This window comes from Falco peregrinus, chromosome 14 (assembly GCF_023634155.1).
Source record: "Falco peregrinus isolate bFalPer1 chromosome 14, bFalPer1.pri, whole genome shotgun sequence".
Taxonomy (NCBI): Eukaryota; Metazoa; Chordata; class Aves; order Falconiformes; family Falconidae; genus Falco; species Falco peregrinus.
In genome coordinates, this window is record NC_073734.1 from 1,011,224 (window position 1) to 1,024,852 (window position 13,629).

General features: G+C 59.0%; 1 pseudogene; it reads left to right on the top strand.

The window, feature by feature from the left end:
• The window catches only part of LOC129785688 (hydrocephalus-inducing protein homolog), a 90,584-nt pseudogene that overhangs the window by 6,141 nt on the left and 70,814 nt on the right, over positions 1–13,629 (top strand).

Below are 13,629 nucleotides of genomic sequence, written 5' to 3' on the forward strand. Positions count from 1 at the left end.
AGGTCGCGATCTCCCCCCACAACAATTACCTCTGCCCGACTTCCAACCAACATTCTGCGGATCGCAGCACTCTATCGGCTTGTCTCCTCCTGTGGCCACAACGTCCTCACCCAGAGGCTCTTTCTGCATCACTGAAGAGAACGGAGATCTTTTCCCCATCCATTCTTTGTTCGCCCTCATTCCCAAGGCTGACTCCCTGGATGCAAAGTCCCTTAATTTGTCACTTCTAACAGCTTTAGAGAGTCAGCTTGGCCTAACCTTTGTGCGCAGGTGTGTTTAACGTAGAGCTAAACACCAAATCAGTGTGGTAACTGGGGAGCTCAGACATCTTGTCCCTTTGCCGAGCCAGCAGCCTTCCCTTAACAGAATCCCTGGACAGAAACGTATATACAGTGGAATCTATACGGTGGCATCAAACGTCCGCCCAGACACCACATCCGTCCCTAAAATCCTTCCCCCCAAACAACCCTGAAAGACTTCCCTTGACCCCCTCCTCCACCCTGGCTGTTCCTGAAATCATCCCCCACCTCCACCTCCCCGCCCTGTCCCTAAAACCTTTTCCCCCAGACCCTGGTCCAGCCCTCCCCCACCCTCGGCCCGTCCCTAAAATCCTTCCCCCAACCCCCCGGTCCTTCCCTAAAGGCCTCCATTAACCCCCCGTCCGTCCCTAAAACCCTTCCCCCAGGCCCCCCAATCTGTTCTCTAAATAACGCACACACCCTCAACCCCCCCCACGCCCCCACCCCCGGTGTATCAATACACACACACCCACCTCCCCCCACCCCCCACCCCCCCCACACCCACTCCCACAAACACACATCCTTGCCCCACCCCCACACACCCCGCTCCATCCCTAAACACCTTCATCCATTCCCACCCGTCCGTCCCTAAACCCCTTCCCCCCGCCCCCTCCCCTGCCCCCGTCCCTCTGTCCCTGGCACGGCCCAACTGCCCAGCACCACCAGACCACTCTGGCACAAACACCGTAAGGCAATGGTTCCCACCTGCCAATAGCAAGTCGAGGAACATTTTTTTTTTCTTAAATAGAGAGAGTTTTACTTCATACGATGCCGACTACGCCAAATTATGTTTTGCTGACTGACTGGATACACAGCAAAGCTGAACTCTACATCAAATATAATCAAATCTATCAAATCTATCAAATGATGGAATATATCAAACGCAGTTTCTTATATTACAATAAAAGAAAATAGCATGCAATATGATAAAAGGAACCAGTAGCAGTTACTGTGAGCAATATGATAAAAGAGCAACAGAAGCGAAGCATCCAATTGTTATTCCAAAGTGTTAACATGCCTAAGGAAAGGAGACATCACCAATTCCCACCCCAATTCCCTTCGGCTGGGAGCCCCCTTGCAGCTGGTGCCAGGAGTCTCTCGGGAACTGGGAAATTCCCCTGGAGAAGGTGCCAGGAAGGAATTCTCTTGCTGCTTCCCACCGTGCATGGTAGCCATGTGAGGCACAGCGCAAGGGTACTGCTCCCTGCTTTCTGTGGTGAGAAAATTGACACAGCACTTTAGAACTCATACAGAAGCAAAAAACATGGCTTGGGAAAGTGCAGGGCTGCTCCCCTGGAGAGGGTGCCAGGCAGGAATTCTCTTGCTGCTTCTCACCCTGCCCTGGCAGCCATGTGAGGCACAGCACAAATGTGCTGCTCCCTGCTTTCTGTGCTGAGAAAACTGACCTCTTTTCAGTGGCAATAATGCACAGCCCAAAAAACTCACCTTGACAAAGTGCAGCAGTGCTCCCTGGAGAAGGTGCCAGGCAGGAATTCTCTTGCTGCTTCTCACCGTGCCCGGGCAGCCATGTGAGGCACAAAAGAAAATTTCTGCTCCCTGATTTCTGTGGTCAGAAAACAGAACCATCACTTTTGAAATGGTGCAGAACCAAAAAAAAGTCACCTTGTCCAAGTGCAGCACTGCTCCCCTGGAGAAGGTGCCAGGCAGGAATTCTCTTGCTGCTTCTCGCCCTGCCCTGGCAGCCATGTGAGGCACAGCACAAATGTTCTGCTCCCTAATTTCTGTGGTGAGAAAATTAACCCCTCACCTTTTCAATCATATAGAGCCAAAAAACCCTCACCTTGACAAGTGCAGCACGGCTCCCCTGGAGAAGTGACAGGAAGGAATTCTCTTGCTGTTTCTCACCCTGCCCTGGCAGCCATGTGAGGCACAGCACAAAAGTGCTGCTCCCTGCTTTCTAAAGTCAGCAAAATTGACCGTTCACAGTTGTACTCATGTTGAGACAAGACTTTCTTACTCAAAAGCAAAACCCAAGAAGCCACGTAGCCTTGGGAACCCCCTTGTCCTTCCGTGTGGCTGGTGACTTCCCATGGCTCTTCCACAAGGCAGGACAGATAACCACGAATTTGGAAGCCCACGTTAGTTCAAGTACACTGAGTCCTCTGACAGTCACTACTTAGGGGCCAGCGGTCCTCTCACCCCTCCACAGATCTGCCTGTTAGTCCTCTAGCAGTCATTCTCCATGGAGGGACCACAAGTCCTCCACACCTACCCACCAGCTCACCAGAAATGAGTCAGTCCACGCCAGAAGTGACACTGCCTGACCTGCAGGAGATCTATTAGACCAGTATCGATGGTTTCAAGACAGAAAAGCCCACCACCATCCACCAGCACAGCAGAAAAACAACCAGAAGAAACATCATACACAAACCAAAGGCACCCATCCAAACCCCACAAAGGCAAAATAGCTGAAAAAGGCACTCTCTGCAAAAAAAAACCCACCACACAGATCACAAGATAAGATAAAAATGCCATAACCCCAGGAACACAGGGCCAACAAACACAGATTCTGTCCATAACAGTAACACACTTTGACACTAACTCGCTTGACCTCTGACATACTTGACCTTGTTGCCCCCAAACCACAGCACATCGTAGCCCTAAGGCAACACAAAACGGAGCACAAAGTCCCTGAAGATCTCCGCCAGGGCAAAAGCAAAGCACAGAGCCACACAGGAGGGGGGGTTGGAAGGGACCCGTGGAGGTCCTCTGGGCCAAGCCCTCTGCTCCAGCACGCTCGCCTCGAGCAGGTTGCTGAGAACTGTGTGCCCTTGGCCTTTGAAGATCCCCAAGGACAGAGACTGCACAACCTCCTTGGGCAACCTCTGCCAGCATTTGATCGCCCCGAGGGGGAAAATTTGCCATTTCTATCTCTCCTTTCACTGTACCGCATTCCAGAACAGCCATGAGATGACAAGCTCAGGCTTGAAAGCCAGTGCTGTGGCTGGCCTGAAATTCTGTCCCCCTTTTTTTCATCCACTAGTAGCTAAAGGAGGACAAAGAAGGATTTCTTTCAAAGGAGAACTTCTCTTTTCCTCTGTCCTTCTTCTCTACCAGTGATCTGGATTCTGAGTGCTGTGCCACTGTCCTAATGGCTGGGATAGGGATACTTCTTGTAGGACAGGGAGGAGGTGACAGTGGAGATGATCAGGCTGGGGAAGCTGAAGGAAAACGCAAGCAACTGGAGTTGCCTGGAGCAAGAATGGCCAGCTTCCGAGCTAGGTCACCTCGTGTCCTCAGCTCCCATGCAGGAGCTGAACCACACACATGGACTGCAAAGCAGTGTGACCCATAGAAAAAAGTTTGCTTGGCTCGGGATCGCCCAGGGGCATTTAACTGCAATTCCGCCCTTGTCAGCAGGAAGGAAACATGCCCTGCAAGCACACACTGAGGCACGACACCTTGCCCGGGGCTAAAGGGTACCTCAGGAGACCTACATGGGACCCCCCAGCACCTGGATTGCTGGCTGGAGGATGGGTAGGTCAAAGGACCCTGATGGGAGCCCTGCAGGCTCTCATACATTGGACCAACGGGCACCTTCCCTTGTCATACAGAGCATCCTCTCGGATGCTCTGGACAGTTTCTGGTAGATCTCTGGAGAAGAGCTTCTCCCCAGGCCTCTCCCATGGGCTTGCTCACCCCCGGAGCCCTTCCCAAGCACAGCCCCAGCAGGTGGATGCAGCCGGCGTTGCAGGGAAGAACAAGCAGCAGGCACCACAGTCAGCACTGCGGGAAAGCTGGGACCCCAGACACCCACCCAGGCTCTCCAATCCCAGCCTGGCCCACAAGAGTGCCTTTATCTCCCTTTCCCAGAAGTGCTGAATTCCCCTTCCAGCATTAGCCACTGGACCCACGCTGCTTCTTGCTGCAGTGTACAACAGCCACAAGAGAATTTGCTAGATGTCTCTGATTTCCTGCATTTTTCCTGAACAGGGCGGGTGTGTAACTCTCTGAATCACTTCTATTTGAAGCAAGGCATTGCTTAGGGTCAACAGTGAAACGAGACACGGGCCATCAAAAGCTGACTACTTTTCCCCTTCTTTGCCATGGTCACGGCCTACCCCACAGACTCGCCCCTGGCCGTGTCGGCCACCGGCTGGGTGAAGGTCATGGCTAACCGGGCAGGGGCTCCTGTGTGGCGCTCATCCAGCCCTGATTGCCAAGGGTGAAGCCTTAGCACCCAGGTGGAATAAAGCCTTCCCAAGCAAGGGTGGTGCTCCAGGGGCACCACAATTCCTGCCGAAGCTCACCACACATTTCATTTCCCTGTGGCGCCTGGCAGGACACGAGCGGCTCTTGACTGCTGCTAGTCCCCCCGTCTTTTGGTAAAAATGGAAGTTTTTCCTCCTGCTGGGCCTGCTCCAGTTCCAGCGCCTTGGGGCCTGAGGCCTGGCACGGCCTGTGTGCCAGAGGCCTTCCGACCGCTAGGCCGGCCTCCACCAAGAGGAGTCTGCCTCAGGCCACAACGGTCACCTCTAGGAAAAACGGCTTCTTTTATCGAGCAGGGCCCTGCCCAAACCCCAGGGCAAAGCGCTGGCCGCAGGCGCAGGGAGGTGGCCCTTGCCCCCTGCCCTGTCCTGCGCGGGGCTCCCCGGGGCGAGGCAGGCCCGGCCATACTGGAGAGGGCCCCAGCCCCGCCCCGCAGGCCCCGCCCACTTTCCGTTGGGCTCAGACCGTTGGTCACGGGGAGCCCACGGCCACCACAGGCAGCAGGGCAGAGCCGTGCTGGCACGCAGCGGCGCTGGCAGGAGGCAGCCTCTGGCCCAGCAGCGCTGCCACAGCACCAGCACCCCGCTTCCCAGCCTCGCCGTCGCCGGCTGGGCCCCCTCCTCGCTGCACGGCCAGGGCCCTCCTCTCCCGGGCAGGATGGGCCAGGCCAGCTGCTGCTGCGGCTCCAGGTGGGCTCCCCCCGGGCTCGGGGACACGCGGGCACAGCTGGGCCACGCAGCACTGGCGTTGCTCATGCCCGCCGCTCTCTGCTCTGCAGGGAGGCTCTCAGCGACGCCGAGCCGGTGCTGAGCGCGGACGTGCGGCTGACCCGGGGCCGCAAGAGGAGCGAGAGGCGCCTTCTGCTCCTCCACGAGGAACTGGTGGTCGCCAAGTTGCGGTAAGACCCTCAGAGCCCAGATCCTTGCCCCCAGCCCCGGCCCAGGGACACCCTGGCACCAGCCCCAGGCCCCGGCCCCTCGGTGCTGGAGGCACCAATGTCCGTCCCAAGGGCAGGTGGGGGACAGGGCTCTGCGCGTGGGGACCCAGCCCAAGGAGCCCCCCTCCAGCTCAGTGCCCGCCTCTGCTCTCTGCAGACATGGCACCAGCCTGCGCCCACAGCTCCGCCTGGCGCTGGACCAGCTGTGGGTGCTCAGCAGCGGGAAGGAGGCTGCGGGGCAGGATGGACAGGAGGAGGAGGAAGGCACCGATGAGGACAGCACCTCTGTCATCCTCGCCTGGCCCACCGGCTCCTGCATCGCCACTTTTGGGTGAGTCGTGGTCGGGCAGCAGAGGTTCCCAGCCGTGCCCACGCCATCCCATGAACACAGGCCTCTGCCTTGCGTGCAGAGCTGGGCAGGGAGCAGGCAGCTCGCTGGCAGGGAGGGAGGGATGTGGGATGTTTCCCCATCCTGCATCCCCTGGTCACCTTTTGGTCCCCAGAAGGGAAGGGCAAATGCAGCCGCTCAGGCAGGACAGAGCGACCCAGGGCTTGGACAGCGCCTCTGTCCTGCCCCACAGCACAGGGCTGTGCAGGCACCCACCTTTGCCCAGGGCTGGGGGCAGCAGGGCCTGACGCTCTCTCTCCTCTCTATCTGCAGATCCCAGGCACTGAAGGAGCTGTGGGTGGCCACGCTGCTGGGGTAAGCCGGGGGGATGCTCCAGGAGAAGCTGGATGGACGGGGGAACACAGCCCCCAGCTGGGGAAGGTGCCCCCGTGGCTGGGAGCAGCTCTCGGGCACAGCTGCCTGACAAGAGACAAGAGACGGCTTGGGGCTCACCCAGCTCTCTCCCTCTCCCTTCCCGGTGCACAGGACACCAGAAGGACGCACGGGAGCCCGCGTCACCCATCTGACATCCATCAAGCTCCTGGAGAAGGAGCTGAGCCGCCGCCACGCCGTGAGTGTCTCTCTGCTCTGGCCCTGTCCCCAAGCACTGCTCCTGCAGCCGAGCAGCAGAGCCATGGCTGCTCACCTTCTTCCCCTCCTTCTCTCCTGCCCAGTGGAGGACACTGCGCACCAGGAGCCTGGAGAGGCTGATGGAGGCACAGGCAGAGGTGAGAATGGCTGCCTTGCACCTGCCTCTGGCTGCGCCGGGATGCGCAGGGATTGGGGTGACCTTGTGCGGGAGGGACAGAGGGTCTGATGGTGCCACTCAGGGAGCAGAGAGTTTTGGGAAGCCAGCAGCACGCCAGCACGTTCTGACTGGTGACACTGGGAGGAACCCTGCCACATGGGGAAGAGAGCCCGGGAGGGCAGAGGGTCCCAGCTCTGCCACGCTCAGGCTGCTGGTGGCCCTTTCTGCTGCGGGGCTGCTCTCCAAGCACAGCCCGATTCTTGGTTCTTGCAGGCTCATCCCAAGCAAGGGCCTGCGACGGCCCCATCTGCAAACGCAGGGGGACTTTGCCCCGCACCAGGTGAGTTTGGGAAAGCAAGGCAACCTCCTGCAATGCTGTGCTCACTTGTCCCGAGTGTCGCCATGCAGGTTGGGCAGCCCACGGAAGGATGTCACCTGGACGGACAAGGACAACTGCTGGGCAGTGCCTGCTGGATATGCTTCTGCGGGGACACGGAGCCTCTGCTGCTGCCCGCAGCTTGCAGGAGGGCAGGGCGAAGGCTGGCACAGGCTGACCCCGTGGCACGATGGCTCTCAAGAGCCTCTAAGTCAACACCTCCGAGCCACAGCCGCGGTTCCAGCTGCTGCCTCCCTGCCCATCCTGCCGCACCACACAGCACCGTGCTGCCGGCAGGGCAGCGCAGGGCAGGGCAGGCGCTGGGACCGCTGGCCTGGGGTCTCCATTGGTGGTGTCTTACTCTGTTTTCCTCTGCAGCAGGAGGGAGCAGCAGCGGGAGCAGCACCAGCAGGAGGAGGATGGGGCTGCCCTGGCCCTTTGCCCTGCGGCGCACCCCGGCCGCTGCCCAGGCGCCAGGGCAGGCGGGCTCCAGCTGCAGCAGGGCGCTCTTTGGGCAGCCCCTGGCAGCCCTCTGTGGGGAGGACAACATGCTGCCCCGGCCCATCCAGGTAAGCCAGCCTGGACAGACGGGGTCCCCAGCCATCCCTCTGGCTGCTCTGGAGAGGGCCTGCGTGTCCCCAGCAGCTGCGGGGACAGGGCACTGGGCTCTGCACCCCCAGAACCTGCTTCTGGTCCCAGACCCTTTGTGGCGCTTAGGCAACCACGTCTGGGGCAGAGCTCTGGTCCTTGCCACCGCTTGGTTCTTCAGCCAAGCAAGTGGCCTCCTGCCTCTCCTGCAGGAGCTGCTGGCTGTCCTGCACCAGCAAGGACCAGCAACGGAGGGGATATTCCGCAGAGCTGCCGGTGGGACAGAACTTCGGCAGCTGCGCGAGGCCCTGGACCGCGGCAAGGACATCGATGTAGGAAGCCAGCCTGCGCTGCTGCTGGCCGTCATCTTGAAGGTGAGCACTTCTGACGTGCAGCTGGAGGAGCTCCTGGCTGGCCTGCAGCGTTCAAAGGCTCACCTGCAGCCCTTGGCATTGCAGGACTTCCTGCGAAGCATCCCCACCAAGCTCCTCGTCGTCGACCTCTACGAGGACTGGATGGCAGCCATGGAGAGGGCCAGCAAGCAGGCCAAGGTGGAGGAGCTGAAAGCGTAAGTGTGGGCAGCAGCCTGCCTGGTGAGCAGGGACCGGGAGAGTTCTGGGACCTGCCTGCAAAGGCACGGGCTCCTCAGAAAGCTGTCTTTTCGGGCAGCTGCAAAGCTGTGCAACATGGCCGCTGGCTCCCACCCGCCTGGGGCCAGCTGCGGGGACGGCTGTGGGCACCCTCTGCTTCATCAGCCTTGTCTTCCTCTTCCCTCAGGGTGGCCAACAAGTTGCCTGCGGCCAACCTCCTCCTCCTGAAGCGGCTGATGGCCCTGCTGCAGCACATCGGCCACAACGCAGCCACCAGCAGAATGAGCTGCAGCAACCTGGCCATCTGCGTCGGGCCCAACCTGCTGAGCCCACCCAACGAGGACCTGCTCCCGCTGCAGGCCATGCTGGCGGTGACCGAGAAGGTACGCCCTACCCAGCAGCCAGTGCTGCCTTCCCGGCCCATCGGAGCTTGGCTGTTGCGAGGTCCCTGGCTGCCTCCTCCCTTGGGCCAGTGCTGGTGGGCTGGGTGCCTGGAAGAGCAACCCCCAGCCGCAGCCGCCTGCGCAGGCGAAGGGTCAGCAGTGGGAAAGGCTGCTTGACACGTCTGCAGGCACCTGGCTTGAGACCAAGGCTTTGATGTCTGCAGGTGAACGTGCTGGTGGAGTTCCTCATTGAAAACTGCGGGGACATCTTTGGGGAGGAGGTGGCCGGCCTCTCCCCTCCATCAGCCGAGGAGGTGCCAGCACCCATGGACAGGGGCACAGGTAGGAGGCGGGACTGAGGCTTGTCACAGACACTGGGGCTTGGGATGCCAGAAACCTCAACGCTGACGAGACAAGTGGTGTAGGGCTCGGCTGGGCTTTGCTTAGGTGTTCTTGACTTCCAAGAAGTCGCGCTGCTGCACGTGCTTTTGCTTTCCAGAGCTGCGGTGCGAAGAGCAAAGTGGCCCTGCAGGCACAGCAGAGACCCAGCGTCCGGCAAAAGCCTTTCTGGATGCAGCCGCCTCTGTGCTGGACATCGACAGCGGAGCTGGGGGAGACACAGGGGCAGGGCCCAAAGCGGCAGAGGTACGGCAGCTCCACAGACGCTGGGGCAACATGTCTCAGGTGGGACAGTAATTTCCCAGGAGGCCAAGCAGCCGCTGGGCCTCCTCCTGGCAGCCGCTCTCTTGTGCCTTTGGGGTTCCTCCTCTCCCCCCAGAGTGGTGCGTGCTAAGGAAAACTGGAAAGGCTGTTTCTGGAATGCACTTCATTAAGTGTGATCTGCTTCATCAAATAAAACATACCTACAAAATACCCACAAAAGGACAGAAAGGAGTAGCTGCCACCTTGAGAGGGCTTTTGCTCAAATCCTACTCCGTCGCAGCTTCATCAAGTCTAGGCTGCGTTGCCTGGACTGTGCAAAATGTGCACGATGCAAAGCAGCATCTCCTCTGTAGAGCTCATACAGCAATTTGGCAGTCAGGCCCTCACTACCCCAGGCTGTCACTTGCCACCCGTTACCTCCCAAGTTTCTGGTTTAGGCACCTCCAGATTTGCCTCCAGGCACCCCCGAGGGCACGGCAGAGTCCCTGGCACGCCTGCCACAACTGACCAGCCTGCCCCAGGAAACCAGGTAGGAAGAGCTCCCCTTGCCTGACCTGAGAGCTCGCTGCAGGGGCTTGGGGCTTTCCCCATCTCATCACGCTGTGGGATGGAAAGGTTTGCAGGCTCCCACCAGGAGAAGGAAAAGTCAAGGAAAAGGAAGAGAAAAGAAGCCTGGGCAGAGGAGAGGGACAGCCAAGCACAAATAAAAAGGAGAAGAGAGGAAGCGATTTTGTGGACCCAAACCTGAGAAAATGCAGGAAGCTGCAGCACGTCAGGAAGGCCAGGTGCGTACCACGCGCTGCTGCCCATCTTTCCCAGCCCTGAACACGGCCCTAAGTCAGCCCAGCTGGCTGGCAAGGGCCGGCGAGGGCTGGTGCTGAGCAGGGTTTGGGATGAGCCCCACGGCAGCTCCCCGGGGGCTCCCCGTCGAGCCCTGCTGCGCGGCACAGGGGCACTGTCAGCATCCCTGCGCACGCACAGCTCCCTAGGGACATCACCCCTGGGGAGAAGGCACCGGAGCCGGCCTCGAGTGGAGGCCAGCAAGAGCTGTCCCTTCTGGGCCATGAGGAATTCCTCGGAAACAGCGTCCCCCAAAGAGGGGGGAACCAAATCCTGCCTCTTCCTGCCTCTGGGGGCTTATCAGAGCTTTCTGACTCTGTCGTTGCAGGTGCCGACTGATTTTCACCGGCTGAACCGCTGTGACTCCTGGGCCCCTGCAGCTGCTGTTGACAATAAAAGAATCTTTTCCCTCTCCTGACTGTGTCTGCCATAGGGTCTTGTGGAGTGGGGAGCGCTTGTGCTGGGGTGGACCCTCGGGGAGGAGATTGGGATGGTCCCTTGCCCCAGCACCCTTTCCAGCGGGCATCGGGGCTGAGCTGAGGGGCTTTAGGAGGAAAAGCAAAGCACAGAGCCACACAGGAGGGGGGGTTGGAAGGGACCCGTGGAGGTCTCTGGGCCAAGCCCTCTGCTCCAGCACGCTCGCCTCGAGCAGGTTGCTGAGAACTGTGTGCCCTTGGCCTTTGAAGATCCCCAAGGACAGAGACTGCACAACCTCCTTGGGCAACCTCTGCCAGCATTTGACCGCCCTGGGGGGAAAAATTTGCCATTTCTATCTCTCCTTTCACTGTACCACATTCCAGAACAGCCATGACATGACCAGCTCAGGCTTGAAACCAAGTGCTGTGGCCAGCCTTCAGGGCCAGCAGGGACCGGGGGCGAGGGGAAGTGTTTTAGGGACGGACCGTGGGGGCCGGAGGGAGGGATTTGAGGGACGGACGCCGAGGAAGGCCTCATCCCTGCAGCGATGGCTCAGGCTCAGGGCAGGGCTCTTCTCTGGGTGCCACGGGGTCGATTGCAAAGGACCAGGCCGCCCCACGCAGGGAGCAGGTGCGTGCCGGGCTGCCAGGGGCCCTGCCTGGCTGTTCCCAGCCCAGCCCCGGCTGGGGCCAGCCCTGCGCTGCAGCCCTGGGGCCGAGGCGCAAGGAGCCGGGCATTGCTGAGGGTGCTGCACCCTGCCGGGCCCCGCCGCCGGCTGCCGGCTGCCCTGGGCTGCCCCTCGCTCTCCCCAGCTCTGCCTGCTGCCAGCGCCGGGGGCACCGCCACGGGGCCTGCCCCCTGCCCACAGCTGCCCTGACCCACAGCTGCAGCTGTACGTGGTGCCCACATCGCACAGCTGGGGCGGGGGTGGCAGGTCTCTCTGGGGGCAGCCTGGGACTGGGGGCAAAGCCAAGCCCATCCCTCGCTTGTGATCTTTGTCCCCAGGGAGAGCCAGTGCAGACGTGTGCTGCGCTGGGGAGTGTCCCGCGGGGAGGTGACGGCCGACTGCAGAGCAGCACTGAGACCCGCGCGACAGCAACGGCAGCCGGTGGCCGCAGAGCAGCCCAGGGGAGCTGGTTCCCTCGACGGGCCCCAAAGCAGCCTTCCTCAGCCCCTGCTTTTGGTGACATGTGGAGCAGCGCGGGGATGTCTCTCAGGCTTCCAGGCCTGAGGAGGCTTTCCTCCTCAGGGGCACTGTCAGAAATCCTGCTCCCAGGATTAAAGCACCCCTCCCCCCATGGATCCGAGGCTGTGTGTCCAGCCCCCTGGAGCTGGGTACAGGTGCCCTGAGCGGTCTCTCAGGGAGGATGGGGCCACCTGCCTGGTGGCTCTGACACAGAAATGATGAGCTGAAGCCCTGTGGTGGTGGAGGGCTGGCTCAAAGCCTCCGAGTGCCTCAGCCTCTCTGCCCAGGAGCGTTTATCTCAGGCCCTTTTCCAGGGTGTGAAGACGCATGGCGGTGTTGTCCTGGTGCCTCCATCTTGTTCTCTCTTGAAGGTTGTGATACTTGAGGTCAGGGAGCACCTGAAAGCCCTGGCGGAGATCTCCAGGGACTTTGTGTTCCATTTTGTGTTGCCTTAGGGCTACGATGTGCTGTGGTTTGGCGGCAACAAGGTTATGGTATGCCAGAGGTCAAGCGAGTTAGTGTCAAAGTGTGTTATTGTTATGGACAGAATCTGTGTTTGTTGGCCCTGCGTTCCTGGGGTTATGGCATTTTTATCTTATCTTGTGATCTGTGTGGTGGTTTCTTTTGTGGAGAGTGCCTTTTTCAGCTTTTTTTTCCTTTGTACAGTACGGATGGGTGCCTTTGGTTTGTGTACGAAGTTTCTTCTGGTGGTTTTTCTGCTGTGCTGGTGGATGGTGGTGTTTTTTCTGTCTTGAAACCATCGATACTGGTCTAATAGATCTCCTGCAGGTCAGGCAGTGTCACTTCTGGCGTGGACTGACTCATTTCTGGTGAGCTGGTAGGTAGGTGTGGAGGACTTGTGGTCCCTCCATGGGGAATGACTGCTAGAGGACTAACAGGCAGATCTGTGGAGGGGTGAGAGGACCGCTGGCCCCTAAGTAGTGACTGTCAGAGGACTCAGTGTACTTGAACTAACGTGGGCTTCCAAATTCGTGGTTATCTGTCCTGCCTTGTGGAAGAGCCATGGGAAGTCACCAGCCACACGGAAGGACAAGGGGGTTCCCAGGGGTACGTGGTTTCTTGGGTTTTGCTTTTGAGTAAGAAAGTCTTATCTCTACATCAGTGCAATGGTGGACAGTCAATTTTGCTGACTTTAGAAAGCAGGGAGCAGCTCTTTTGTGCTGTGCCTCACATGGCTGCCAGGGCAGGGTGAGAAGCAGCAAGAGAATTCCTTCCTGGCACCTTCTCCAGGGGAGCAGCGCTGCACTTTGCTGAGGTGAGCTCTGGTTCTGCATGAGTGCAGAAGATTTTGGTCAATTTTCTCACCACAGAAAGCAGGGAGCAGAACTTTAGTGCTGACTCACATGGCTGCCAGGGCAGAGTGAGAAGCAGCAAGAGAATTCCTTTCTGGCATGTTCTCCAGGGGGGCAGGGCTGCACGTTCCCAAGATGATTTTTATTGGCTCTTAACGACTGCAACTCTGAAGGGTCAATGTTCTCACCACAGAAAGCAGGGAGCAGCACTTTTCTGCTGTGCCTCACATGGCTGCCCGGGCAGGGTGAGAAGCAGCAAGAGAATTCCTGCCTGACACCTTCTCCAGGGGAGCAGCGCTGCACTTTGCTGAGGTCAGCTCTGGTTCTGCATGAGTGCAAAATGCTTGGGTCAAATTTCTTACCACTGAAAGCAGGGAGCAGAACTTTTGTGCTGTGCCTCACGTGGCTGCCAGGGCAGGGTGAGAAGCAGCAAGAGAATTCCTGCCTGGCACCTTCTCCAGGGGAGCTGTGCTGCACTTTCCCAAGATATATTTTTTCTTTTGGCTCTGCATGAGTGCAAAAACTTTGGGTCCATTTCCTCATCACAGAAAGCAGGGAGAAGAACTTTTGTGCTGTTCCTCACATGGCTGCAAGTGCAGGGTAGAGAACAGCAAGAGAATTTTTTCCTGGTACCTTCTTTATGGGAGGAGTGCTGTACTTTCCCAAGGTGA